At 38.7% G+C, this 14,761-nt stretch overlaps 1 long non-coding RNA gene across 1 annotated transcript; it reads right to left on the bottom strand.

Moving 5' to 3' along the window:
- Window positions 1–961: 961 nt before the first annotated feature.
- LOC121730168 lies at window positions 962–10,707 on the bottom strand. The gene is made up of 3 exons (XR_006036074.1): window positions 10,637–10,707; window positions 8,995–8,999; window positions 962–972 (listed from the first exon to the last, which is right to left on the bottom strand). It is a non-coding gene; the product is annotated as an uncharacterized LOC121730168 (long non-coding RNA).
- Window positions 10,708–14,761: the final 4,054 nt, after the last annotated feature.

Below are 14,761 nucleotides of genomic sequence, written 5' to 3'. Positions count from 1 at the left end.
AAGAGCATGTGTTATAGCGCAGTCAACAGCGCACGTGAGGCATGCTCGCGAGTCGCGACGGATACGTTCTGACCGTATCCAAAACTTTCGCTTGGTTCCTTTTTTTCTGGATTTTCTTTTGACCAAATGTTTTCGTCGCACATGTTACAATAATCTGACAGACACTGCAACTGAACAAAAATGACAATGTTGGCGTTGCGTTCGTTGACGCATACAATTATTGAATGCGCCAAAACGAAGGTTGAATGAAAGATGGTGACGAAAATTGAAGACGAAAGTGCATATAGTGTGGACAATGGACATAGCTTCAGGTTGGTTCACATTGCAATTTGACACATCGATGCATTTTTTAAATGAGTCGTTCAAAATTGGAATAGCCTGCCACTACGGGTTGAAAGTCTGTCAATGTGTATCTTCTTGTGTAGTTTATAAAGTTCAGTTTAAGCATTTAAAAATGTACACGTTACGTCACTAACGTCACAATATTTTGATCTGACCCTAACACAAACTTTACCCAAATCTCTTTTGGGTGAAGATCAAAATCATACTAAAACATCTACTATATGAATTACATTTTATTTAAAATCGGCTTTCATAATAAAAGTCTATAACAATTCTCCAATACCATAAAGTTCAATCTAACAAAAATAATATATTTTAACAATATAATACGACATTTTACGAGTATTTCTCTGTGTGTGACATTTAAACAGCACCGCGCCGGTTTCTTTGTAGCGACTTACGGCAACGGTAAAATTATATTTGAACTGAAAACAGGCACCGCGTCTCACGAAAGTTAATTAAACGGTTGTCTTGTCGTTATAGTGACAATATCTGCGGAGATATTGCAGATATTGTCATTTTACAAGAAATAAGGCTTGGTGTAGCACCTGACTTTCGCCGTTTCCGCTTGGCGGAGATAAGAACACTAGTAAATTTTGCAGATATTGTTCGTTGTAGCACGTTCTTATACTGTGTATTAACCTAATTTTTTAGCATGATTACAAATGACTCACAAATTACGCTCGTTTGGCTTAACCCTAAGTCTTAGGGTTTTACCTTGGGGCCCAAGGTGCTCCACTCCCCGCTTAGGTCGTCTGTCCACCGCCGCCAGGAACGAGATTTTTTTGGTCCCATTAAAAATGTCACTATGGCAAATTCTTCATTTTGCTACATTTCGCAGCGGCGGCATGGGTCGCTCACTAATGTCGGTAGAAAGTGAAACCTATACCTAGCCTGGGGGCGACTAACCCAAAATTTACGATTTTATAATTCATTTTTATACTTGAAATCCGCCTCGAATTGTTTCATTTTCTAAAATTATATTTCCAAGAATTCGATCTGAGTAAAAACACGATATCTTAAAATCTTCTCGATAGAAAAAATCACAAAGATGCATCTAATTTTCATGAATTTTTCATTTATTGCGATCACCGTGCATTGAACTAAGTTATTATTTTAACAAATGTATAAAATTCTATCATTGAGAAACCGACCTAGCGGATTTTTAAAATATTGTATATTTATCGAGTTATTGAGAAAAAACTAATTTGGCGATGAATCCGCGTCGTCCTTTTTCACCTGGCATATGAAAGACGGGCGTGAGTGTGAAGAGAGAAGGACGATATTTCATTTTTTGGGTTAGTCGCCCTCTTAAGTGACATTTTGTCGGCCCAAAATAATTTCGTTTTTGGTGGACGGCGGCGGTGAAAGACGGTCTAACCTATTTTCTAACCTAACCTTGACTTTTTAATCGCAAAATTTTCATTGCGTAAAGTTATTCGATACATTATATTCTATTAGTATGGATTAGTACAGCATAAAAATCTCAAGGAAACCGATAAGTGCGTTCTAAGTCCGAGATGATGTAAGCTCGCGGGACGGGGCGATATATCACTCGGGACGCACCCCATACATCACTGTATCAATATTGCTTTATTATTCTCCATAGCCGCAGAAACGCGGAAGAAAAACGACTGCGAAGTGCGTATACAAAGCTAGTTTTGATTTATAAAAAAATTTTTGTTGCGTAGGTTGTTAAAGTTCAATTTCTTTAAGCGCGATGACTGGTGATTGGTGAGTCAGTTATTTTAGAAATGATGGGAACGTGTGAACTATGAGTGTAGCGATTCTGGATTTGAAGGACGACCGAAGTGTCACTTCTGCCACAATGAATACTAATAATATTATTATAAATGCGAAAGTTTGTCTGTCTGTTACATCTTCACGCTCAAAACCGCTGAACACATTTCGCTGAAATTTTGTATAGAGATAAAGTGAGTCCCAGGAAAGTACATAAGATAATTTTTAGTTCTAAAAATGTACGGTTCCTCCGCGATTAATGAATTTTGGCGTAACGGAGTTGTGGGCGTCATCAAATTACCAAAGACATAATATTATTTTGTATACAAAATAATATAATATTGTTACGTGCTAGGGTTCGAAGATTTGGAGAGAAAGACCTGGTGACTCTCTTGAAGACTTTATTAACACTGCACTAAACACTAGGTCACAACACTTAGCACTAAGTCCAAACACAAATCACTAGGTCCAATCACTAAGCACTATCACTGTCCTAGGTCGTAGCCAAGTCGCAGGTTTCACTGGTTCACTCACTATTGATCACTTGATGTCGCCTCGAAGATCGCTTAGATTAAACTGACTTGCCGGGCCTGCCTGCGGCTCTTTTTATATGGCGAGACGAATTCCAGAAATTTCCCGATTCACGTAAACAAGTAAACAACCGTGGGAAATTTCTAGGAGGCTCGGGAATGTGCCACAATAAAACTGCCGTCCTGGCGATAAGTGCAGTAAGTTGAATTTAATTTAGACCTTATGGACTCAGTTATAAGGTCTAAATTCAAACACGCTAACAAATAAAGGGTAAGCACGTAAACAAACATTGGACCTTTTTAGAAGGTTCGAGTATGTACTTGCGCACCACGTGTCCGTATACCATGTACCGTAACAATATTAATTATAGGTCTACCTGAATTGGAAAAAAGTGAGAAAATAAATTGACTCTAGTAATACCGGGAGATCGTTCATCTTGGCGTTCATTGAGAGAGGCCTATGTCCAGGAGTGGACGACTATAGCACAATAGACATAACGACCAGTAGTTCGACTGCAAAGAGACGGACAGGTTTCAATATCTGTCAAATTCGTCGGGTTTCACTAGGATTATGAACGGAATGTGCCTCGCGCTGGCTAATATAATTTATTTTTAAATATTAAAAATAAAGTTTTCAAAATTGGATTCTGACAATTTTAATCGCATGTGCCAAAACACAAACAACAATACGACCAAAGAGGAACACGTCTATCGAATATGTCATAGTTTTAAATTGGTATGTAACAAGTTATCAACCCTAGCGACGATTTTCGTCACAATACGTCAAATTTAAAAATTTCAACATCAGTTCTAAGTCGGCATACTCTATCATTCTGTCTACTCTGACTATAGGCTGATATGATGATGATGATGAAGATGAATACCGGGGTAATAAAAATAAAACATTTTGATCCTTTCTTTCCTTATAGCGTTTTATTCTGTATGTGGAACATGCAAATATAAAATGCAAATATATTAATTAGTGTGGCACGAGAATTTCATATAATATTAGACTAGTTTGAACAGTGTAAGAGCAAGACAAGTATTGCTAATAATTATACTTAATTTAGCTAACCGCGATCGCTGCTAGTCAAAGTTTGCGTTTCCACTCTCATATTTCACCGATAGAATAAATAGAAATAGAATCTCTCAGGGCTATCTAAATATTTAAAGTATTTAGATAGCCCTGAGAGATTCTATTTAAGGTTAGCTTTGATAGTAAAATATGCAGAGAATTTTATTACTGACTGTAAATTAGTTAAATAGCACAATTTAATAGGGGATAGCTTAGATATTATGATTCGATATTGTTACGAGAACGTACTTACATAGTGAATCTGAGTGTGAAGGCGCCGTTTGTTATATTTCTATGAATTGTTGCCGCATATAATTTATAACGCCATCTGTTGTTGTGTTTGTGCACTGTTATGACATTGGACGAGGTCTTATCGATCCTGTCCTATGTATAATCCTCTCTTTCCCTCGATATCCGCTACGCGAGTTTGGCGCCACTTGCGCCAATAGTGAAGTTCGTCGCAAATCGTGGCCGCAGGACTGAAAGAGTGAAGTTTTTTCTGTTCCGCTTGAGCCGCGCTCCGCGCACCGCACCGCGCTACGCTAAAAGCAGCGAATTTTCTATAACCGCTAAAAAGGGGGCCCCCCTATACATGTGACGCTGAAAATCCGCTGTTCCCATCCAAGGTAAGATCTCTAATTTGTTATATTGGTGTATTCATGCAGCAGCAGATATTAACTTGTGGTGTGGTAACGATTCATAGTTTATAAATTTTAAACCTAATACAGTCCACTAAATTCGCATACAAACCAGAGTGTGTATATTGTGTTTCGTCATGACGCCTATACCGCTGAACCGATTTAGATGAAGGTGTGAAGGTACTTTGATGCCCGGGAAAATTATATGGGATTGTTTTTACCCTGGTAAAATTAACCATTATCATGCAATAAATATAAAAGACTTGAGAAGTGTCAAGGGACACCCGAATGTAACGAAGTTATTTCTTTTGTTCAAAAAACCTGTAATACTATACTATGATTCCCAAAAAAAATATGACGGAGTCAGAGATGGCGGATCCGTATTCTCGTCGTGGTCGACAGCAGGAAAATCAGGATTCATTTTGAAAATAACAAACTCCAACACTTGTTTTAACACTGATTTATTATTTAGTGCACAAATCACTATAATTTAATTAAACTATGCGAACCGACAGTTTCGGAGCAAAGTAGTGTTCACTTCTCGACGGTTACTATAATTCTGCTCAACCAAATGAGAAGTCTCACCACTCCCACTCCGACTCTGTCCACATGCCGCCACCACCACAAGATGTGACGTCACGGTGCTCGCTTAAACTTCCTTCCGGTGAATATTAAAATTAATTTAATTAACACCCGGAAGTCAAATCAAATAAGAATTAACATCCGCTAAAATTAATTAAAAATTCCTTCTGGTTCTTAAATTAAATCTAAAGACTAAATAAAACAAATTATCTACGACAAATATAAAAAAACGTCATATTCTATTGACGCCCAGGAATACTAACCACGCCCTAACGTAACCTAACCTAACCGTACTAATAAAAAAGTGTCGAGGTTAAATGAAGGTCAAATATTATATCGTTCTGTCTAGCCCCCTTTCCTTTACGCCAAACGCGCGATAAGGAACTCCGTTCCAAAATTTTCGATGAATGAAAGTTGCGTCTTACATCGAGTTAACCGATTCAGTGCGGTGTCATTTTTGGCAATTTATCCTCTGAGGCACCTACCACCAGGAACTTTGATATCTCCTCTCAGGCGCCACCCGCCAGGGATTTTAATTTATCGCTGTTTCGTCTGTTTCCAATAGTTTTTCTTTTAGTAGCGACCCAAAAGCGAACGTGAACGGAATTATAGTTCATTTCAAGTATTTAAAAGTGATTATTTACGTGTACAAAAAGAAGGTAAGTAATTTATTTTTATCAGGTGTTGTAAACCTTTGGCTATATTGATCAATTTATTTTCGTTTTATTGTAGAACGGGATATTACATGCTAGTCATGTATAACGCCAAAAAATGTATCTACTTTTTATAGCATTTTATAAACAAATAAACGTTGTTTAAGTGGTAGTTTTTGAATGAAATATCTGAATTCAACAAATCAAATCAAAAAAGGAAATGATGTATTCTACGAATAATAAAAACTAAGAAAGAGTAATTGCGTCAAAAAATTGTTCCGCTACAGCTACAAAAAAAAAACCAGAATACAAGCATACTTTATGCAAAAAGAGACCCGAATACATGCATAATTTTGTGTAATTATACAAGTGACAATAATTATTGTAAACGGCTTTTTTTCGTAAATTTAAGCGTTAGTGTTTCATAGCTATTGTCATATTTTAGTGTGCGAAAAGGAACCAAATTCAAAACGGTTGAAGTATAGGATTACGTTTCCTTAGTTTTTATTATTCGTGGATTATCCAAATACATCCATTTGAATAAAGGTTCATTTTGGCAGGGTATTTCGCATTGAAAACTCTTTTACTCGACAGTGGAGTGAAAGCGGAGCACCCACAATTTTTGATGTTGATGTGAGATTTTGCTGGTGTTGGCGTTATATATTTATAAAATGTTTAGGACTCCTGAAGTGTAAGTTTTTATGCAATATCCTAAAACTAACACTGTACACGTAAAATACGTGACAAATAAAGCCACTTTCATTGAGGGGAAACCTCTGAAAAATGAAATTTCATCATAGTTTTACAGGTAAACATTTTTCTCCTCTCGGGAGTCACCCGACATACAGAAAAGCTACCCATGATGCCTATCGGTGACATCCGCACGGAAACGGTTAATATATTACTTACCCCTTTCAATTCTTAAAAATGTGATTTCTACTTGCATCTGTCATGATGAAGATACTTTTTTTTTGTTTGGTGGCAAACAGACGGACACACGGACAAAAAGGTCTTACTAATAATGTAAGGGACATTATTAGTAAGACCTTTAGTGCGGAACGTTTAAAATAATTAAGTTTAGAATTTACAGTCATTGATTATGTAAATAACATTGTTATCTGTACATCTATTACCTAAAATGACCAATCTTAAGTTGAACTAGATATCTTGTAAAGCGAATTTTGAACCCTAATACCAAGTAATAAAGTAAAAATTGCTACAGCTTAACAGACTAAACATTTTAGATCTCCGATAAGTGTAATATCTTCCTAAGCTATATTTCAGCTGTAACACAATACGAGTATAATAATATAGTGGACAATCTTTATTATGCACAACGGATGGACGGACGGGCGGATGCACGAACATACTTATACGTGGTTTCAGAGACGTGCCCCGGAAGCACGAAGAATCGGAGCGAAGCAGGAAGACATGTGTAGTCCAATTTAGGAGTTTCCTGAAATCGAAATATTATGTAGGGAGGCCGTCTGACTCCATCGGGCCCATCGAATTGATCATAGTCCGGTCATTCATCAAAAGTCCGGTGAAGTCGACCTTAGTCCGGCAGTCCTCAGTCTGATCTCGTGTATGATTATAAAGCAATGCAGCATCTCGTCGCACGCGCGTCGTCCTAATTTTGGGCGAATTTCACTTGTTTAAGCCCGGGCGCGCACTAGCGGCCAGGCCGCGGCGGCCATCGAAAGTATGGTGTGGCCGCTGGTCGCGTTGCGGCCAGGTGCGCGTCGTCTATGGCGGTTTCATACGAAGGTATCTATCTCGATGGCCGCCACGGCCTGGCCGCTAGTGCGCGCCCGGGCTAATACTTACTATATGATATTGTGCTGGTGCTATACTTATAAAATTTTCCAGTGCGTAGGCGAATAGCAACTAAATACTAAATCATTCGCTCTGGGATTACGCGGCCGTCCGGTGCGATCGGTCGGAAACCACTTGATCTCAACTTAATCGGTCACCGGGGCCAACTTACCTCGCTCTACCCTATTCCTTTTAACATGGCGAGAATTTATTCTCAGAAAATTGCAAAATTTACGGTATTTCTAGAAGTTGAACAAAAGAGTCTAATTTCTATGACGTTATTAATTATTTATTTATTTATTTTTATTGAAAAAGCACAATACACAGTACAATCATAACAATACAAAGCTGTTGTTTACATTGTTATCTAAGCTGGATTGTAACGTAAAACTATTAGAGGGATGGGTTTTAGATTTATTAACTGTTAGTAATTATTAGAGGGAAGTTGCATATAACTCATAGGCATTCAGGCATTTTTGAAATTCCGATTGACGCCTGATTCCGATAGCATACTAAGGAACAGACTTTCGAAAGACGAGCATTGCTCGTCATTTGGGAACGCGATATGGCACGCGAAGTACATACACATGCGGTATCTATCTTGATCTATGTGTGTGATTCCACCCCTAAGGGAGTTCAACTGGGGTCGAAAATTTGCCAGAGATACTATTCGAAGCGAAGCCACGAGCAAGAGTTAGTTTATAATTACTATTTGGTTAAGCAATCCAGGACCAGTTTCTCCCGAGTCTTAGATACCTGAACGGCTTTTCAAATACGACACAAACAAAGCCCGTTGACGAAGGACAATGAAAGATTAATTACGTCGTACTAAGTAGCGGATTTGGGGCCGAATAAATGGTCCCACGATGAAAACCTTTACCTAAAATACATTAGTTACGAAACTTATTCTAGAATTAGTTTAGAGCTAATGAATTTTAGGCATCAAAAGCGTAGGTTTAAATGTTCGCATAATATTATGTTACGTAGCCCGTTAAGACATGTATAAAGCCTGATTACACCTACAGGGAAAAGTGCGAGATAATGCCCTCGGCTAAGTATTTGTCCTTATACATACCGAGTGCTGTCTCGTCACTCTACTCGGTAGGTGCAATCAGGCTTTTAGGCCGTGCAATGGTGTTGGACGGTAAGTCCATCCCATAAAGTTAATATACCTGGCGGAATAGAGCAACAATTTCGAGCTGTCAAACGTAACCGAAATTGGTTTCATCTGTGTGTAAAAATATGTGTACGTATATACACTGACACAAGCATGATTGAACATGATTTCTATGAGATTAAATTGTCAACGTGCGGCACGTGCCGACTGGACGTCAAAAATAGAGTGCTGCTGTCATGTATCACACGTCTCTTTTTACCACGCAGTATTACTAATACTGACATCTCTCTTGCTCAGGCCTTTGTTTCTCTATTTCGCTAGGTATATTAACTTTATGGTCCATCCATGCATTGACATTTCGACTATCATCTTTATAATTTTTAGATCTTTATAATTAAAAACGGGACCCTATTACTAAGACTTCGTTGTCTGTTCATCAACCGCTACAGCTGGATTTCTGAAATTTTCACAGATTGCGTATTTCTGTTGCCGCTGTAACAACAAATACTAAAAACAAAATAAAATTAATATTTTATTTTAAAATATAATCCAACAACAACAACAGACATTTTTTTTTTGGCCTTTTTCGATAATAGTAGCAACAGGTTGGCACTTTAAATTATCGTAAAATCCTCTTTATATTATGTGTATGTTATTAATAAAAAAATAGAATAAAATATATTTATGGATTCCATACAAATACCATAATTTTTTGCCTATTTTTGCTCTGTTATGCGGTACGGAACCCTTCGTGCGCGAGTCCAAATCGCACGTCAAGTCACGTCTCATTTTGTTTCGTTTCTGTAGGTAATTAGAATTTTAACTAGCGCCCGTGGCAAATTTTCTAAAACAGAACAAAACATAAGCTTTACCCTACACAACACAACTTTCTTAATTCGGTTCTTAGTAATATAAAATTGGAATTAAACTCAATAAAGCAAATTGAATTAATTGAAACTTTTGAGACTTTAAAACGAACGAAAGATTTTGTTAATTAATTGCAAGTTACATCGTTATTAAAACTTAATAAGAAGTTAAATAATAACGACTGACGACCTCTGTGGCGCAGTTGGTGGGCTGTTGGTAGCTCAAGCCGGGGGTCACGGGTTCGAAAAAGTTTTCAAAGTTCCTGGGTCATGGATGTGTATTAAATATGTGTATTATAATATAGTAAAAATCTTAAATATATGTATAGTATAAAAGTATTAAATATATTTCCGTTGTCTGGCACCCGTAACACAAGTCCTTCAGGTACTTAGCACGGGGCCAGACTGACGTGCGCGTGGTGTGAAGCGTCCATAGATATTATTATTGTTATTAATGTTAGAGTTGGATACAATTGCAGATATAACTCTAAGATTTAACTTTTGTGAGACTACACTAAGATTAACGGTCAGTTCACATTTGAAAAATGCACGGCATCGTGTCATCACGTTGCAAAGTGACCCATACTCCTAAGTATTAGTGATCTCGCTTGTTCCAATAGTTTAGACTCGAAGGTCGTGGCCTCGATTCCCGCATTGTAAACATGTTATACTTGTACTTTGTTTAGGACAATGCAGGTTGATCACCTGATCGTCTGATGAGTAACATCCATGCGTCAGATGAGCATGTAAAATGTTGGTCCGGTGCCTGAATTCTCGCCAGTCGTGTAGCTGGGAAGTTTTCTAAGAAACAGGCTACCGTCACCGAAAACGGTGTAGTAGTAGTAAGATTATAGATTGCTAAACAATGAATATAATTACTTAATCAAGGTAAGTTTGGACGCAGGGTAAGTTCAGATTATATATATTTTTTTTATGAAATAAGGGGCAAACGAGCAAACGGGTCACCTGATGGAAAGCAACTTCCGTCGCCCATGGACACTCGCAGCATCAGAAGAGCTGCAGGTGCGTGGCCGGCCTTTTAAGAGGGAATAGGGTAATAGGGGAGGGTAGGGAAGGAAAGGGAATAGGGGAGGGTAGGGAAGGAAAGGGAATAGGGGAGGGTAGGGAAGGGAATAGGGTAGGGGATTGGGCCTCCGGTAAACTCACTCACTCGGCGAAACACAGCGCAAGCGCTGTTTCACGCCGTTTTTCTGTCAGAACGTGGTATTTCTCCGGTCGAGCCGGCCCATTCGTGCCGAAGCATGTTAAACTTATCACTAAATTAGTCAGTGTTTTTTTTTGCCTGGCGCTACGGGCATATACGCCATACTGCACTGCAACCGCAAACTGTAGTATCAGGCGAAGAAAATATTTAATTTTGCGTTAACTTGAATTATCCGGTATTACACTGTGTCCGAATTTACCCTTAACGTGGGAGAGCTATGCTTAAAAGGCAACGCACCTGCAGCTCTTCTGATGCTGCGAGTGTCCATGGGCGACGGAAGTTGCTTTCCATCAGGTGACCCGTTTGCTCGTTTGCCCCTTATTTCATTAAAAAGAACACTGATTGAATAATTAAATAATTCGTTAATTTTCTTACAAATTTTAAAAGCTAGATAACATAATAGTGGAGAAGATATCCCACCTCTGCTCTGTATGTAAGAATTTCGTGTATTAAGCGTTAGGAAACTCTACATACTAAGAGCAGGAGTGGCTATGCACAAGCATATCCTTAGCTCCTCCCATTACATAACACTACTGAAACAACAGTCTTTTAGAGTTCCCGCAGTCGCCGTCAAAACTTCGTTCGCTCAAAAATTTGGCTTGTTTCTGCTGCCTTACATATACAATAACCTTATTAAATTATGCCAAATTGATCAGTTATCTTTTATGAAAACTAAGACTGTTCTTTCTGAAACTCTTCTTGGAATTTCTTACGAGGAAGCTGAAAATATGATCAAAATTACCGAATAAAGTCATACACACATAAACACACACACACACGCGCGCGCGCGCACACATACCAACGCACACACATACACACACACAACACGCACACACATACACACACACAACACACACGCACACGCACTCGCACATACACACACTCACACTAATAACATCAATAAAATAACTTTTAATTTTGTGTAATTATATTAGTAATTATTATAAAAAAAAAAAAAATTATGTACCTAATTCTTGTAACTTCGTTTCGTCCCCACAGGACAGGCATCGCCTAGTGTGGGGATCCATTATCGCATTATATTATGTTAAAAATTTTTGGCCAGTAAATATTTGTATTTGTATAATAATTTATGACATAATTCTGTAAATCGCCAGAAATCAGTCCCAAGAACTGTGATGTGTACATTACCAAGTGTGTGCTTAGAGTGAGCAGTTGGATTGCCAGGGATTAGGCGCGGTTATATTATGTTCAAATATCCTTATCGGTCCTTCACACTACAACTATGTCGAGCCCATAATTCTTCATTAAGTATATAACAGTTGCGTTTAATATTACAACTTTATGCAGAACGCCTCCGTGTGGTTCATGGATTAGAGCAGGGGTCAATAAATGGCAGACCGCGGTCCGCATCCGGACCGTCGACCTATCGTGAGCGGACCAAGCATGTTCGAAGATGAACTTCGTAAAAAAATAATTTTGGTCCCGACATACTTATGAATATATAGCAACAAAAATTGTAACTTTTTTCATTGACACAAATAAATACCTTATTAATTTCCGTAATAACATTTCTTTAAAAAAATGTTTTTTTAATGTGTGGACCGCGAAGGTCACTTTATTTCTTAAAACGGACCCCGAGCGAAGGTAATTGGTGACCCCTGGCTTAGAGCGTGACTCTTGACTCGGAGGTCCTGTGTTCGATTCCGTGTCAGGCTAGGACAATGCAGGCTGATCGCCTGATTATCTTCCAAGTAAGATAATTAATCCATGCGTCAGATGGGCATGTAAAAAGTCGGTCCTGCGCCTGATCTTTCGCCAGCCGCGTCGATCGTCCCTCCCACTGGGTTATGAGAGCATTAAAGGAAGAGAGAGTGCTCTAGTGTACTGCACACACACTTGGGCACTAAAATTACTCCTGCGTCTCTGGCTTGGTTTTTTTTTTAATGAAATAAGGGGGCAAACGAGCAAACGGGTCACCTGATGGAAAGCAACTTCCGTCGCCCATGGACACTCGCAGCATCAGAAGAGCTGCAGGTGCGTTGCCGGCCTTCTAAGGGGTAATAGGGGAGGGTAGGGAAGGGAATAGGGGAGGGTACGGAAGGAAATAGAGGAGGGTAGGGAAAGGAAAAGGGTACGGGATTGGGCCTCCGGTAAACTCACTTACTCGGCGAAACACAGCGGAAGCGCTGTTTCACGCCGGTTTTCTGTGAGGACGTGGTATCTCTCCGGTCGAGCCGGCCCATTCGTGCCGAAGCATGGCTCTCCCACGTCATAATTTCACGTTTCAATGAAACTGGCCACCGTCACGGAAACTGGTGCGGGAGTTATTATAATTATTAATTTTACAGAGTGATTGTAACCCCCCGGGGCCCAGTGGTTAATAGTTTAACTAGGAGATAGTTTCCCCGCATTGGAAGTGCAGTTGAAAACATTATTGACATTACTAGATCACACCCGCAACTCCGTTGCGCCAAAATGAACTTATCGCGCGGGAACCGTACATTTTTCCGGGATAAAAAGTATCCTATGCACTTTACCGGGACTCAAAGTATCTCCATGCCAAATTTCAGCAAAATCGGTTCAGCGGTTTGAGCGTGAAGAGGTAACAGACAGACAGACTTTCGCATTTATAATATTAGTATGGATATGGATTTTCAACTTGATGACGTTCGCGATTCCGTCGCGCCAAAGTTCTTCACGCTGAAACTGTATAATATTTTTTTTGCAATAAAAGTATCCTGTATCCTTTACCGGTTCTCAAAGTATCCGTTTATCAATATTTAATCAAAACAGACGAACAGACGCACTTTCCTTTTATAATATCAGTATGGATATTATTCTGTCGCATTCATTCTGCCACAATAATATGATGATGCGGTAACGCAACCTCATCGCATCCTCGCGTCGGCGATAATCATATCCCAAAAAACTGTTGGCCAGTTGGTGCGGGTTGGACTCGCCCATGAAGGGTTCCACATCAGCAATAAGGTTTATTTCTATGAAATCAAAAGGTTTTTGATTTATGTTTATATAGTTAATGGAATCAGGCGTTACTTTGCGGAAATCCATAGTTTAAATTTAGTTTGTTATTATTTTTAGCAATATTCCGCGAAAACAACTTCCACCTTTAAGTAAATGAGTGAGTGTACGCATAGGCATGCGTACAGCACCTCCCTCCTCCCACACTGCCTATGCGTACACTCGCATGCAAGAACTTGCAAACACCACCACCACACAAGCAATAATGTTGGCAAATCCATGCAAGGCCCCTCACCACCATGCAGGTTGAAAACCTCGACGCGCGTTTCGCCCCAACACCGGAGCATCCTCAGGATGTGGACTCTACGAACAACGTCCTTTCGTTGTTCGTAAATGCGCCTTGTTTATTTAGCATTATTGTCTTTTTGTTTTTTCTTTCTTTTTTGTTTTTTATTTTATTTTATTTTGTGAATTTGTTGTTCTTTTGTGCTTTTTGTCTTACCCAGTTACCTTCATAGTATTTGTCTGTATTCTGTATTATTGTTCTAAAAAAAATCTTGATTGTTTTTATTGAGTCGTAGTTTTCCTTTTATTTTAAATGTGGGTAGTTTGTGTAATGTTTAAATTGCCGTCGAATAAACGTTTATTTATTTATGACGTATAAAAAAAACTACTCGCTAGATCTCGTTGAAACCAATTTTCGTTGGTATTTTTTAAAGTAATGTACATCATATATTTTTTTAGAATCATCATGCCTCTACTTTAGAAGTTAGAGGGGGGGGGGGGGGGGGGCACACACATTTCACCACTTTGGAAGAGTCTCTCTAGCAAACTATTCAGTTCAGAAAAAAATGATATTAGGAACCTCGATATTATTTTTAAAGACCTATCCATAGATACTCGATACGCATAGGTTAGATGATTTTATTTTTGTTTCAGTTGTACCTATGGGGACCCCTAAAATTTTTAATATTTTTTCCATTTTTGTATCAAAATCTTAATGCGGTTCACAGACTACATCTACTAGCCAAGTTTCAATAGTATAGCTCTTATAGTTTCGGAGAAAAGTGGCTGTGAGCCTGTGACATACGGACAGACAGACAGACATGACGAATCTATAAGGATTCCGTTTTTTGCCATTTGCCTACAGAACCCTTAAAAGTGCACCATCAAAGAAATTTTTACTTTAAAAATATTGGTATACAAAATGAAATATTATGTAGTGTGCGTGCGAACTG

Source organism: Aricia agestis, chromosome 9, assembly GCF_905147365.1.
Source record: "Aricia agestis chromosome 9, ilAriAges1.1, whole genome shotgun sequence".
NCBI lineage: Eukaryota > Metazoa > Arthropoda > Insecta > Lepidoptera > Lycaenidae > Aricia > Aricia agestis.
This window is presented reverse-complemented; position numbering and strand designations above follow the sequence as displayed.